This window comes from Pecten maximus, unplaced genomic scaffold (genome assembly GCF_902652985.1).
Source record: "Pecten maximus unplaced genomic scaffold, xPecMax1.1, whole genome shotgun sequence".
NCBI classification, from domain to species: Eukaryota; Metazoa; Mollusca; class Bivalvia; order Pectinida; family Pectinidae; genus Pecten; species Pecten maximus.
The window spans coordinates 116,336-129,282 of record NW_022982969.1 but is presented as its reverse complement, the minus strand read 5'-3'; the positions used below and the strand labels follow the sequence as shown (position 1 = coordinate 129,282).

Sequence of the window (12,947 nt, the reverse complement as noted above, 5' to 3'; positions counted from 1 at the left end):
CAACTTGGTGCCTCATTATGCTAATTGCATTTTGAGATCAATTGGAAAACAATATGGCCACCAGACCGCCATCTTGGATTTTGACAATTGAAGTTTGTTATCTCTATTTCTCAAAGTACTGAATGGATCTTTCTCAAATTCCATAAGTAGGTTCCCCTTGGTCCCTTGTATTGCATTTTTGGACCAGTCTGTCCTGAAAACAACCTGGCAAACAAACAGCCATTATCGTTAAATCTCAAATTTCTTATATAGCTAGGATTCCCTTGTTTGAAAAGTACTGGAGGGATGTCTCAATTTGCACAGATAAGTAAAATGAAGGGAAAAGTAGAGAAAAGATCAATCTGACATGGAACCTATGAAGATCATTCAATGGTGGGCGCCAAGATCCCTCTGGGATCTCTTGTCTTAATACAGCAGGAAAAAATAGTAATTTCTTTTCAAATGAAACAGGTTGTAATAGCTATAGAACTATATTACCAGGGTGAGGGAACTGATGACTGTGATTTATATTTATACATTTAAATACATCTATATGTTTTACATTTGTATACATGACATTTTGAAATCTTGGGTATCATACCACTATATCAGTTAGAATAAGTAGGTTTGTTGGTAAGCTGAAGTTTCAGTAGGATTAATTCTATTGTTGATAATCCAATGTACATGTATATACAGTAAAAACCCTTTATTTTGCCACCCCTTATACCGCCAAACACGCTTATCATCATGAATTTATTCAAAACGGATTTTCTCCCATGCTAATAATATGAATGAAGGCAAAGCCTTGGAAGAGCACAGCTAATCTAATTGTCCCTTGTATAGTATATATATATGTTTGTTATATATGTAATTTTTTTCATTATATTCATGCATCATGATAAGTCATCAAAAGGCCTTAAATAACAAGAATTATACAGAATTCTATATCTCATCTTTCCCGCTTTATCAATAACATTTTTCAATTTATGAAGTAGTATTCAAGTAATTAAATAATATCAGTAACCAAGTGTTCAGTGAGACATTAAGATAGGGTGAAAACTGAACTTTAATGAAAATTCTCAAAATTCAGTTTTGAGGCCAAAATATGTGAATCTGTAAAGACATATAAGTTTCAATTAGATTAATATTGCTTTTATAACACAGTTTAAAGTGAATCTTAACATAACTTCACAAAATCACCTGTTAGTATTTTTATTTTACCCAAAAATAGGTGAACCTGGAAAAAAATCCTCTAAATGATGGATACTAGTGCATGTACAACAGTATATATGATTGTATCAGTACCCTCACCAGTTTCAATTCAATCTGACAGCATGCAACTCAATAACACTGTCAAATGTGGACTTTAAACAAATATTGACGCCACTGCTATTAAATACATTTGTAGTGATGGTTGTAAACTCGCTTTTATTTAATAAATTAATTGAACATTTTAAATAAGGCCAAAAAGTGTGATTTCTGTATATGAATTAAACAATTATTTCAATAACCCATCCCTTATAGGGTATAACAGATCTAGAACAGGACACCATGTGGTAAAAAAAATAAAGGAAAAAAACCCCTAATATATTGAAAAGTGCCTTAATCAAGTCTCTTTCATCCATGAAGGATGTTTGATTTCTTCATATCTGGAAGTTTAGAAGTTTCGTCAATTTTACGCTTTTTGGTCCCACTACTCAGGCCACTGTACATGTGGATCAGTCATTATAGTGCCAATATATATATTTATATATATATTTAATCGATACACAAAGTTTCTACGAGTTTTATTCTATATATATGTATATACACATATACATAAATATATAAACATATACTATTGCACAGATATTGCCCATTCCGATACTTCTATTAAAGTTTGTGTTATTTCCAATAGCAATATTCAATATAATTTCTGTTTTTGTATTTTCCCTTATTTCTGCAGAGTTAACAGAGTAAACTAATAACACGGATCCCCTCATCTTAAAAAAAAAGACCAAAGGTGCATTAAATTATATCAACTTTAAAGGACTTGAATTGAAGATCCTTCTACCATGTGTAATATTTGATTCTACCATATATTTGGAATGGAATAGAACATTTTGAACTGTTATTCAGTCACTTCAGCTCATTTTTGGGCAAAACCGCTTTGGACCGAGGACATGTACTTATAACATATGATTTGAAGATCTGTTTATAGAGAACTTTTAAAAGAAATTCACTTAACAGTTAACATTGTGCGCCTTTAAAAATAAAATATGAATCAACTTTGGGATTACATCAGTATATAATGTTCTGTCAATTTTGTAAAATCTGATTAAAAGTTTAAATTTAGTTATTTATGTCAAAGTTTTTCGAGTTGTCAAACTTTGAATTATCTTATATATATTTTATTACTATAGAAACAAAGATTTTGACTTGGACCAGTGAGATACTTTAATTTATAATCAGTGTTTTTGAGTTATCATAGTTCGAGTTAATTAATTTTGATTGTAAATACATGTATTCTCTTGTCTCCACTAAAACAGAATTTGTAGCAAATTTAAGTTAAACCTACTAAGAGTCAACACCATAGACAATTACTCTCCTTTTGTAATTATGATTAATTACAAAATAATTATAGACATTCTATAATCTTCCAGGCTTTGGAAATTAACAGCAGTTGTTTATAAGGTTTTAATCATATTACACTGTACATGTACATGTGTTCATAAACATTGTAATAAATTTGGTTTAAATTTGGTTTACTTCATTTCAAGGGTCATTCCTTCATTAGTTTAAATTCAAAGGTTAGGTCATCAAAATTAAACTTATTGGAAAATATGATTTTTTTCCCCCAAATAGTAAATCTTTAATTTACATAAATCAAACAGTTTGACTCGCAGGGTAATTAAGACAAGTTCTCCAAATTCTAAGTCCTAAAAATTCTTTATTCCTACCAAAATATCACTTTTTACTTGAAAGCCAGTCAGTATTTTTGCAGGATTCATCATTTTTCTAGCCTAGTAGCCTAGTAGGCCTATTACTCGGACACATTTTAAATGGTTACTAGCCCCATGTGGCACACAGTGCTGTAGGTAATATAACCTACTTCTAATTATAATAAACAATGCGAGTCAGACACATCGTATCATCTGTAACTAACAATACAAAAGCTGGGACGTAACCGATAGGTACTTGTTTCCAATGCATACTATGCCTAGCCTAGTTGTCTTTCAGCATGTTATTGTTTACAATGTAAAATCAAGTGCCTGTGACGTAAGCCTAACGCACTGAGAAAATAAATCGACAAGGCGGCCTAAATATGTACGATTGAATCGATCATAACACAGTGTTATCGGCAAATGCCTACCTTAGATCAGATCAGACTGGAACTACATACAAAAATAATTACAAGGACCCTATACTGAGTTTAATTCCATCATACTCGCATGTCTTGTTGTGTACAATGTATCTAGGTCAGACGTGAATGGAGACGATGACGTTCGGTAATTCCCGATCGGTTACGGACGACATGATAAAAATAAAAGCGAAAACATACCGCTGTTTTGTTATTATTTTTTCATCTGAGAACAAAAGACATATATCACTAATGTTAAAACACTATAGAGAGACTTTGGTGTTGATATTGTTCAAGATTTTTACTACATCCGGTTTTGAGCCATTCCGGTACCGGTTTTTTGGACCATACGATTTTCTTTGTTCGTATTTATGGGAAGGGAGGCAACTCTTGTTGGAGGTACCGTTTTCCAGTATTTAGAGAGCTTCGCTCGGGCGCCTTCGGCGCCCTAGAGCTGCGCTCTTATTATGACTCTACAGAATTTATCATTCTGTCAAGCTACCGTGACATGTTTACTCCTAACCTCAAAAATGTTTACCTGTAATATGTCAGGAAAGCGGGGATATAAAATCCATGAATTTGCTTGTTGAATCCTAAGATTATGAAGAACATTCTTGTCATCCGATGATCTGGTATTTGTTGGACTATCACAGTCCTGAGGATTGCCATGCCAAAGGCCATGTTGTTGTATATTTCAAAAGGTAAAATAAAACAAAGATTAAATATCTGTTTGAATATTTAATTAGAAATTAGTATTATATGTTCTGTATACAATAATTAACATTAAAGATCTCGTTAAGTTGTCACAATGTAGGTGTCAAAGACAGTCTGGGCAGGCTGGAGTTTCAGGATATTCATATCACTTTGAATCCCAGCAGCTCAAATGTACACATTTCACCATTATGATAAATCTTGAGTCAAACACATCTTGGGTTAATCTGTTCAAAAGCACTGCATAATGTACTTAATTGAGTACTACAACTTTATAACTCACTACCTGAAAATCATATGATCATGAATCATAGAATTATATATTTGATACTTGTGTGCTAACTATGAAATAATTCTGTTAAAAACAGTGCTTTCTGAATGAATATTTGTTTGTATTTTCAAGTAAAATCATGCAGTCATATGGAGTTTGGAACTTCACTCTCAGACCAAGGGGGATAACTCCATTTTGAATGAGATCATGGACCCCAGTCATCACTGAAACTTCACAACTTTATTTGGAATCATCTTTACTTTTAAGAATACAGGTAAATGAGTGATCAAATTCAATATTTCTGTGCTTTAATTTCTCACAGAACCAAGTTAACTTATCGTCAAGGTTTGTATGTGAAAGTATTCTGGTAAGAAAATCAAGTTTTCCATTTTAATGGTATTTTGATTGAAATGTTTATGTGTAATGTTGACATATCTGATATTTATTTGAAGTATATATTCCAAACTGTCAGAATATATTTATTTTGCTGTACTGAGATGTTTATCCTGGCGGATTCACATAGGTGTGAATTGACTAGGTATTTCCCAAAATAGCAACGTTTGTGTTCATGTAAACATCCAGTATTGCAGCACTGAGATCTGTCAGATCCTTAAAAGGACTTGAACCTGTCAAATGTTGGGTTTTAAGATGTGTAAGAAGTTTGTATCTAAACCTTCAGCCATTGCTGACTTGAATTTAACTTCAAAATAATTAGTTATAGGTTTAAATCATTAGTAATTGAATACAGGGGCTGATTTACTTAAATTACTTTAAATCTGTTTGCTTGTACAGGACAAGCAATTTTGAAATTTTCATTAGAACAGATGGAACATTTTTATAATATTTATAGGGTATACTCTAAAATTCAATTCGCAAATGTTTTTTTTTGGTCATTGTCTAGGTCCTGACCTTTAAATTGTGTTGATTAGTCCAAAACAAAACACACATTTCTCACTGTAGTTGTGGTCCTTAGACACAGTACTTGAAATCACTGAACTGGCAGTATTATAGACTACTCCTGTATGTTACTTTATTCTTAGCTGTCGATCCCCATATGATCTTGTATTCACTATAACACTGTATTCTGAGCTGTCCCCTTCTGATCTTGTATTTAATGTGTCACTGTAACATCGTATTCTGAATTGTCTCACTTCAGTTTGCAGTTGAGGTACAGTGGTAATTATGGGCCCCTCTCAAATATTAAATGAACTGAGACATTTTTGATTTTATATTTTTGGCAGATTTAAATTAAAGAGAGACTTCAGTATGGATGTACTTGACATTGGAGAAGCTGATGATGATGTTTGTCTAGCTCCAGCTCCATTGGAACCAGACACGTATACTTTAGAGGCAAAAATCAACAGTAGAGCAAGCTAAGGTGATGTCACTAGTGATCTCATCTCACGGACTGTCACTGTGGCCCAGGACCAGGTGATGTCATTAGTGATGTCATCCCACGGACTGTCACTGTGGCCCAGTCTGTGACTAGTGATCTCATCTCACGGACTGTCACTGTGGCCCAGGACCAGGTGATGTCACTAGTGATCTCATCTCACAGACTGTCACTGTGGCCCAGGACCAGGAGATGTGACTAGTGATCTCATCTCACAGACTGTCACTGTGGCCCAGGACCAGGTGATGTCACTAGTGATCTCATCTCATAGACTGTCACTGTGACCCAGGACCAGGTGATGTGACTAGTGATCTCATCTCACAGACTGTCACTGTGGCCTAGGACCAGGTGATGTGACTAGTGATCTCATCTCATGGACTGTCACTGTGGCCCAGTCTGTGACTAGTGATCTCATCTCACGGACTGTCACTGTGGCCCAGTCTGTGACTAGTGATCTCATCTCAGGGACTGTCACTGTGGCCCAGTCTGTGACTAGTGATGTCATCCCGCGGACTGTCACTGTGACCCAGGACCAGGTGATGTCACTAGTGATCTCATCTCACGGACTGTCACTGTGGCCCAGTCTGTGACTAGTGATCTCATCTCACGGACTGTCACTGTGGCCCAGGACCAGGTGATGTCATTAGTGATGTCATCCCGCGGACTGTCACTGTGGCCCAGTCTGTCACTAGTGATCTCATCTCATGGACTGTCACTGTGGCCCAGTCTGTCACTAGTGATCCCATCTCACGGACTGTCACTGTGGCCCAGTCTGTGACTAGTGATCTCATCTCATGGACTGTCACTGTGGCCCAGGACCAGGTGATGTCACTAGTGATCTCATCTCGTGGACTGTCACTGTGGCCCAGTCTGTGGCTAGTGATCTCATCTCTCGGACTGTCACTGTGGTCCAGTCTGTCAATAGTGATCTCATCTCACGGACTGTCACTGTGGCCCAGTCTGTCACTAGTGATCTCATCTCACGGACTGTCACTGTGGCCCAGTCTGTCACTAGTGATCTCATCTCACGGACTGTCACTGTGGCCCAGTCTGTGACTAGTGATCTCATCTCACAGACTCACTGTGCCCCAGGACCAGGAGATGATACATCTTTATCATAGCCATGCCATCATACAAGATCAAATTGATTGGCTCTGTGGTACAGCCATGTTGCAGAATGGCTATGAACCTATCATACCCAAACTTTAGTCAATTCAATACAGAGTAGAGAGATTGATATTGGAAAAACTGTGATAGGGTTCTGGGGGATGGTGTGTCATGTTTAGATAACAGAGAAGTATTCTGTTGTATTTTACTTCATTTTGTTAAGTACCTTACATGTGAAATGTGTTTCCATGTTTTTACTGTAAGATGTGAATTTGTAATGCAGTTTACCGGCATATGACAAGCCAGTGACCTATGAACTTACAACTTTTCAGGGTATGCCACAGGTTCTAATCCTGTTCTGTAAATCAGGTCACGTCCCCACCCCTGATTCCAAAATATTTTACAAATTACCTTATTAAAAGTACTGTATATACATTCAGGATGGCATTGAATATCTTACTGAAATATTTCTGTTTGCAAATTTGAGAATTGATTCTAACAATTTAAAAAGAAAAAGAAAATGTTTGTAGATTTTGAAAGTTAATTTTTATACCAGATACAAGCATGCACACATCAACCTAATATGGAAATGTAACATTCTAAGGGAGACAACTAAGGAATTTAAAAAAACCAAATTGTCTCCCTTGTATGACAGCACACTTATACAAACTAAGTAATAATTATTTTTTCAACAGTATCGTTTCAATCATGGATTTAAGTTAAACCTTAAAATGTTCTGTGTTCTCACTTCTATTGGGTACTTTGTACACTGTAGATGACTAATTAATATATACATGCATGTTATTATAATGTAAAAATGATATAATACCAGTTGTATATGTGTGTATAGTATAATTATACACTAGATGGTATAGATGACTAATATATACCTGTATGTTATTATACTGTAAAAATGATATAATACCATTTGTAGATGTGTCTATTATATAATAGTATAATTATACATGGCAGTTAATCTTGGCTATCTGTTTATGCTAAAATTGTTACTTTTATAAACTGACAAAATATTGCTGGCCAGCTTATGGCAGTATATGTTACCTAAAATTTACCCTGCAATGGCAAAAATTGATCAAAGTTTGTACAATGTACTAATGTTGTTTGACTGAGATGGGTACATTTTGTAGGTAGCATTGTTTGACTAAGGTGGGTACATTTTGTAGGTAGTGTTGTGTACTGTACTATAACTGTTTTTTCAGAGCAAAAGATGCCTGATGAATCAGGGCATTTATGAAATGTAAAAAATAAATATAATTGTCACCTGTCTTACTGGTTCACCTCGACACCTGTCTGTTGGGATGGCCCTAACACCTGTCTGTCAGGACAACCTTGACACCTGTCTGTCGGAACAGCCTCCACACCTGTCTTTCGGAACAGCCTCCACACCTGTCTTTCGGAACAGCCTCCACACCTGTCTTTCGGAACAGCCTCCACACCTGTCTGTCGGGGCCTTGACATCTGTTTCTCAGGACAGCTTTGACACCTGTCAGTTGGGACGGCCTTGACCTCTGTCTGTTGGGACAGCCTTGACATCTGTCTGTCGGGACAGCCTCGACATTTGTCTGTCTGTAGGGACGGCCTCGACATTTGTCTGTCGGGACGGCCTCGATACCTGTCTGTTGGGACGGCCTCAGCACCTGTCTCACTGGTTCACCTCGAGACCTGTCTGTTGGGACGTCCTCGACGTCTGTCTGTCGGGACGGCTTTGACCTCTGTCTGTTTGGATGCCTCGACATCTGTCTGTCAGGATGGCCTCGACACCTGTGTTAATGGTTCACCTCGACACTTGTCTGTTGGGACTGCCCTGACATCTGTATTACTGGTTCACCTTGACATCTGTCTGTCGGGACGGCGTTGATGTCTGTCTTACTAGTTCACCTCAACACCTGTCTGTCGGGACGGCCTCGACATGTCAGTCGGGACTGCCTTGATGTCTGTATTATTGGTTCACCTCGACACCTGTCTGTTGGGACGTCCTCGACGTCTGTCTGTCGGGACGGCTTTGACCTCTGTCTGTTTGGACGCCTCGACACCTGTCTGTCAGGATGGCCTCGACACCTGTGTTAATGGTTCACCTCGACACTTGTCTGTCGGGGCGGCCTTGACATCTGTCTTACTGGTTCACCTTGACATCTGTCTGTTGGGACTGCCTTGACATCTGTGTATTGGGACGGCCTCGACGTCTGTCTGTCGGGATGGCCTTGACATCTGTCTATTGGGATGGCCTCGACGTCTGTATTACTGGTTCACTTTGACATCTGTCTGTTGGGACGACCTCGACGTCTGTATTACTGGTTCACCTTGACATCTGTCTGTTGGGACGGCCTCGACGTCTGTCTGTCGGGACGGCCTCGACATCTGTCTTACTGGTTAACTAGACACCTACCTGTTGGGACGGCCTCCAAACATTTTTTATGATATTCCCCGGTGTGATTGGGTGTGATGTGTTTTTCTTTTGTTTTTCTGGATTGTTTGGTGTTGCTTTAACACAAAATAACCTCATTGTCATTCAAATTGATGATATCATTTGTGTTGAAATCTTTTTCTTAACTATACCTCTCAGTGCTGCATACTTTATAAGTTTATGAAAAATATATTTCTATTAGTTTTTTGCTAAGCTTTTATTCAAGTTTAATCACAATAAAATTTGTGTTTGAATAACATCATGTTAAAACTGAATTTGAGACATAAAAGTAGTTTTGATTGTGTATACATTTGAACTTAATACACAGGTAGCTCAATACAGAGTTCTCAGACGTCATGTCCGAGGGGTCCAGGTTCGATTCCTGGTCTGTGTAGTTGACATGTGCAATTAAGATTTCTTTTAAATCGAATTAAGTATTCAAGTTAAGAATATGGTATTACCTTGGAAATTACCTTGAAACACTTAGGAATCTATCACTGAATTAACCTCTTTTGCTAGAATATCTGGTTTACACATTAACACAAGTAAAACACATGTTATTTGGATAGGCAGTAAAAAATATAGTGATGAGTCTTTCCTTCCAGAAATGAACTTACTTTGGGGTAATGATAAGTTTACTTTTTTGGGTATTGAATTTTCGGTCAACTTAAGTGAGATTCCTAGAATGAATTTTGACAAAAAAATAGTTAAACTGAAATCACTTATTAATATGTGGCAAAGGAATCTTACTCCTATTGGTAGAATTAGTATAATAAAATCACTATTAATCTCCCAAGTTCAATTATTTATTTATAACCCTTCCGAATCCTCCAGATAAGATTCTAGCCAAATTAAATTAAGTTCTCTTTGAATTTCTCTGGAATGGTAAAGTACATAAAATTAAAAAGGATGTGATAATTCAAAGCTACATAGATGAGGGTTAAAAATGATATATGTATAGGTGGGTTAGATTAAACAAGTCCTTTTCTATGCAGCAAAGTAAGTCTGAGTCAATTTTAAAAACTCCTTTAAGGTATAATAATGACATTCAAGTTGGAAATAACTATATCTTTTATCCAATATGGTTTAATGCTGGTGTACATACTATAAATGACCTTGTTAAAAGTTCTGATAATTTGACATTTTTCTCTTTTGATGAGTTTCTTCATACGTTTCCAATTAATACCTACTATTTACAATATTTTGGCTTAATCACAGTTGTCAAGTGTTTCTTGCAAAAACATTTATACTTCCATCCATTAGGACTATCCCATCCTTTCATACCTCTTTTACTTGAAATTTTCTTTAAAAATAAGAAGGGGTCTAAAGATTTCTATAACAATATTATCAAACCAGCTTCAACCCCTACTGGTATTCAGAAATGGAATGATGTTTTTGACTTTGATGATCAGAAGTGGAAAAATATACTAAGAATTCCTTTTAATATTACAAAAAATACTTAACTTCAATGGTTTCAAGTGAGGGTTATACACCATATTCTGGTAACAAATAGTTTTCTTTTCAATATCAATCTAATTCCTAGTCCTTTATGTACACTGTGTAATATGGAAAGGGAGACAATTGTTCACTGTTTATGGGAGTGTAGAGGTACAGACTTTGTTAGAGAGATTTGAATCTCTTTTGGATATTCTTTTGATTCCCCTCCGGATAAACAAAGAAACATATTTATTTGGTATTGTTCATTATAATGCCAATATTGTAGATAATGACATATTAATACTGATTAAACATTATGTCTATAAGTCTAGATGTTTTCACATATCTCTTAATTTAAACGCGCTCCTTAATACGATTAAGGATCATTATCATGTACAAAAATATATAATTTCTTGTAAAACTAGTCTTATGAAAGCAAAATTTGAGACAAATTTGAAAAAATGCGATATGGTAATGATGATGGTGATATGTAATGATGTATGATGAAGATGACAATGACGATGCATGATGATTATGATAAAGATGAAAATTAATGACTTTGAAAGATGATTATAATAATGATGGTGCTGATAAGGATAATTATGATGATAAAGATGATGATACATGATGATGGATGATGGAAGATGGATGATGATGATGATATATATATGATGCATGATGATATATGCTGATAATGATGCATGATGATGATGATAATTTATGATGCATGATGATGATGATGATATATGATTTGTGATGATGATGATGATATATGATGCATGATGATGATGATGATATATGATGCATGATGATATATGCTGATAATGATACATGATGATGATGATAATTTATGATGCATGACGATGATGATGCTGATATATGATGCTTGATGATGATGATGATGATATATGATGCATGATGATGATATATGATGCATGATGATGATAATAATATGTGATGCATGATGATGATGATAATATGTGATGATGATATATATATGATGCATGATGATATATATGCTGATAATGATGCATGATGATGATGATATATGCTGATAATGATGGTGATAATATATGATGATGTATGTTTACTTATACATTGAAAAACACATTTTAACTATGTATATAATGTAATATGTACTAGCTTGTGTGATCATTGACCTCACTGACATCACTCAGATGACAAAACTCTCAACAAAGACCACCCCCGTTATAAGACCACCTGATGCCTGTCCCATAGGTGGTCTCATAAGAGGGGGACCACTGTATGATGACTTATATGTATGTGTAAGAGTGTGTGTATGTATGTTTTTTTTAACCTTTGTCATTCATGTCTATGTTTAATATATGAAAAATCTTCAAAAAATAAAAGAATTATAAAAAAAAATTAAAGTGCCTACAATGATTTATTTTTCTATGCTAATAGCAATTTTGTATCAGATTAGGCAAACAACTTTGATATTCATAGCTACTGACACTGTCATTTAATCTGTAGTGTAGGCATTTCAAAGTTCAATGTATTATTTTGCTTTTCTTTCTTTCAAGTCGCTTTCAAGTCAACATTGACTATAAAGTGTGTATTTTGATATTTTCAGGTCTGCATATTGTCGTTCAATACTCTATGATGATTGTTGGTCACACAAAGTTTGATCCAGACTGGCATTTTGGTGTGTGGAAATTGCACTGGAGATCCAGTAATGTTTAAACTCACAAGAAGAAGTCACATGCCAAGACAGTTACAAACTCATCCCGTAATGGACATAACATTCCACAGTTGGTCAAAGAAGACAAACCCATTATATTTAGAGACTGGAAGTCATACTTAAAGTAGTACTTCAAGCCGCTGAAGAATCTCACAAAATATCACCATTTTCTTGTTGACGCTACTAAGCCTGGGACAGTGTTATGAAAGGAACTTGATGACTCTCCCACAGTGTCTGTCAACCTAGTGAAGAGAAAGGACGTCCTTCTATCTGTGGATGATGGACCAGAAGTAATGGTGTCAGCAGGACTGGATTCATCAAGACAGTGGTACTTGTATGACAACATTAGGGAATTATTAATCCTTTCTCCATCATGCAATATTGTAATTAATTAAAACCAATTTCATTTTGTAGGCGATGCCTAGAATTTCCTTTGCGAAATTCTATCATGCACTTTCCTCCATAGTGAAAATTGAATTCATGTGAAATTCCTACCGTACTGAATGTGCTGACATGAGTCACAGCATTCATGTTTGTATAACTTATTTCAGAAGCAATATTTACTGATTAGCCCCATGTACATTG

The 12,947-nt window shown here is 35.7% G+C and overlaps 1 long non-coding RNA gene across 12 annotated transcripts in view; it reads left to right on the top strand.

Annotated features, from left to right (window-relative positions):
- LOC117321207 overlaps positions 1–6,455 on the top strand; it is a 34,267-nt gene extending 27,812 nt beyond the window's left edge. For 10 of the 12 annotated variants that reach the window (XR_004531247.1, XR_004531244.1, XR_004531237.1 and 7 more), the window contains 2 exons: positions 4,434–4,575; positions 5,543–6,455. This is a non-coding gene — a long non-coding RNA (uncharacterized LOC117321207). Of the gene's footprint in view, positions 1–3,917; positions 4,021–4,433; positions 4,576–5,542 lie in introns of all 12 variants that reach the window. The other 2 variants (XR_004531238.1, XR_004531243.1) reach the window with 2 other exon arrangements.
- The last annotated feature ends 6,492 nt before the right edge of the window (positions 6,456–12,947 follow it).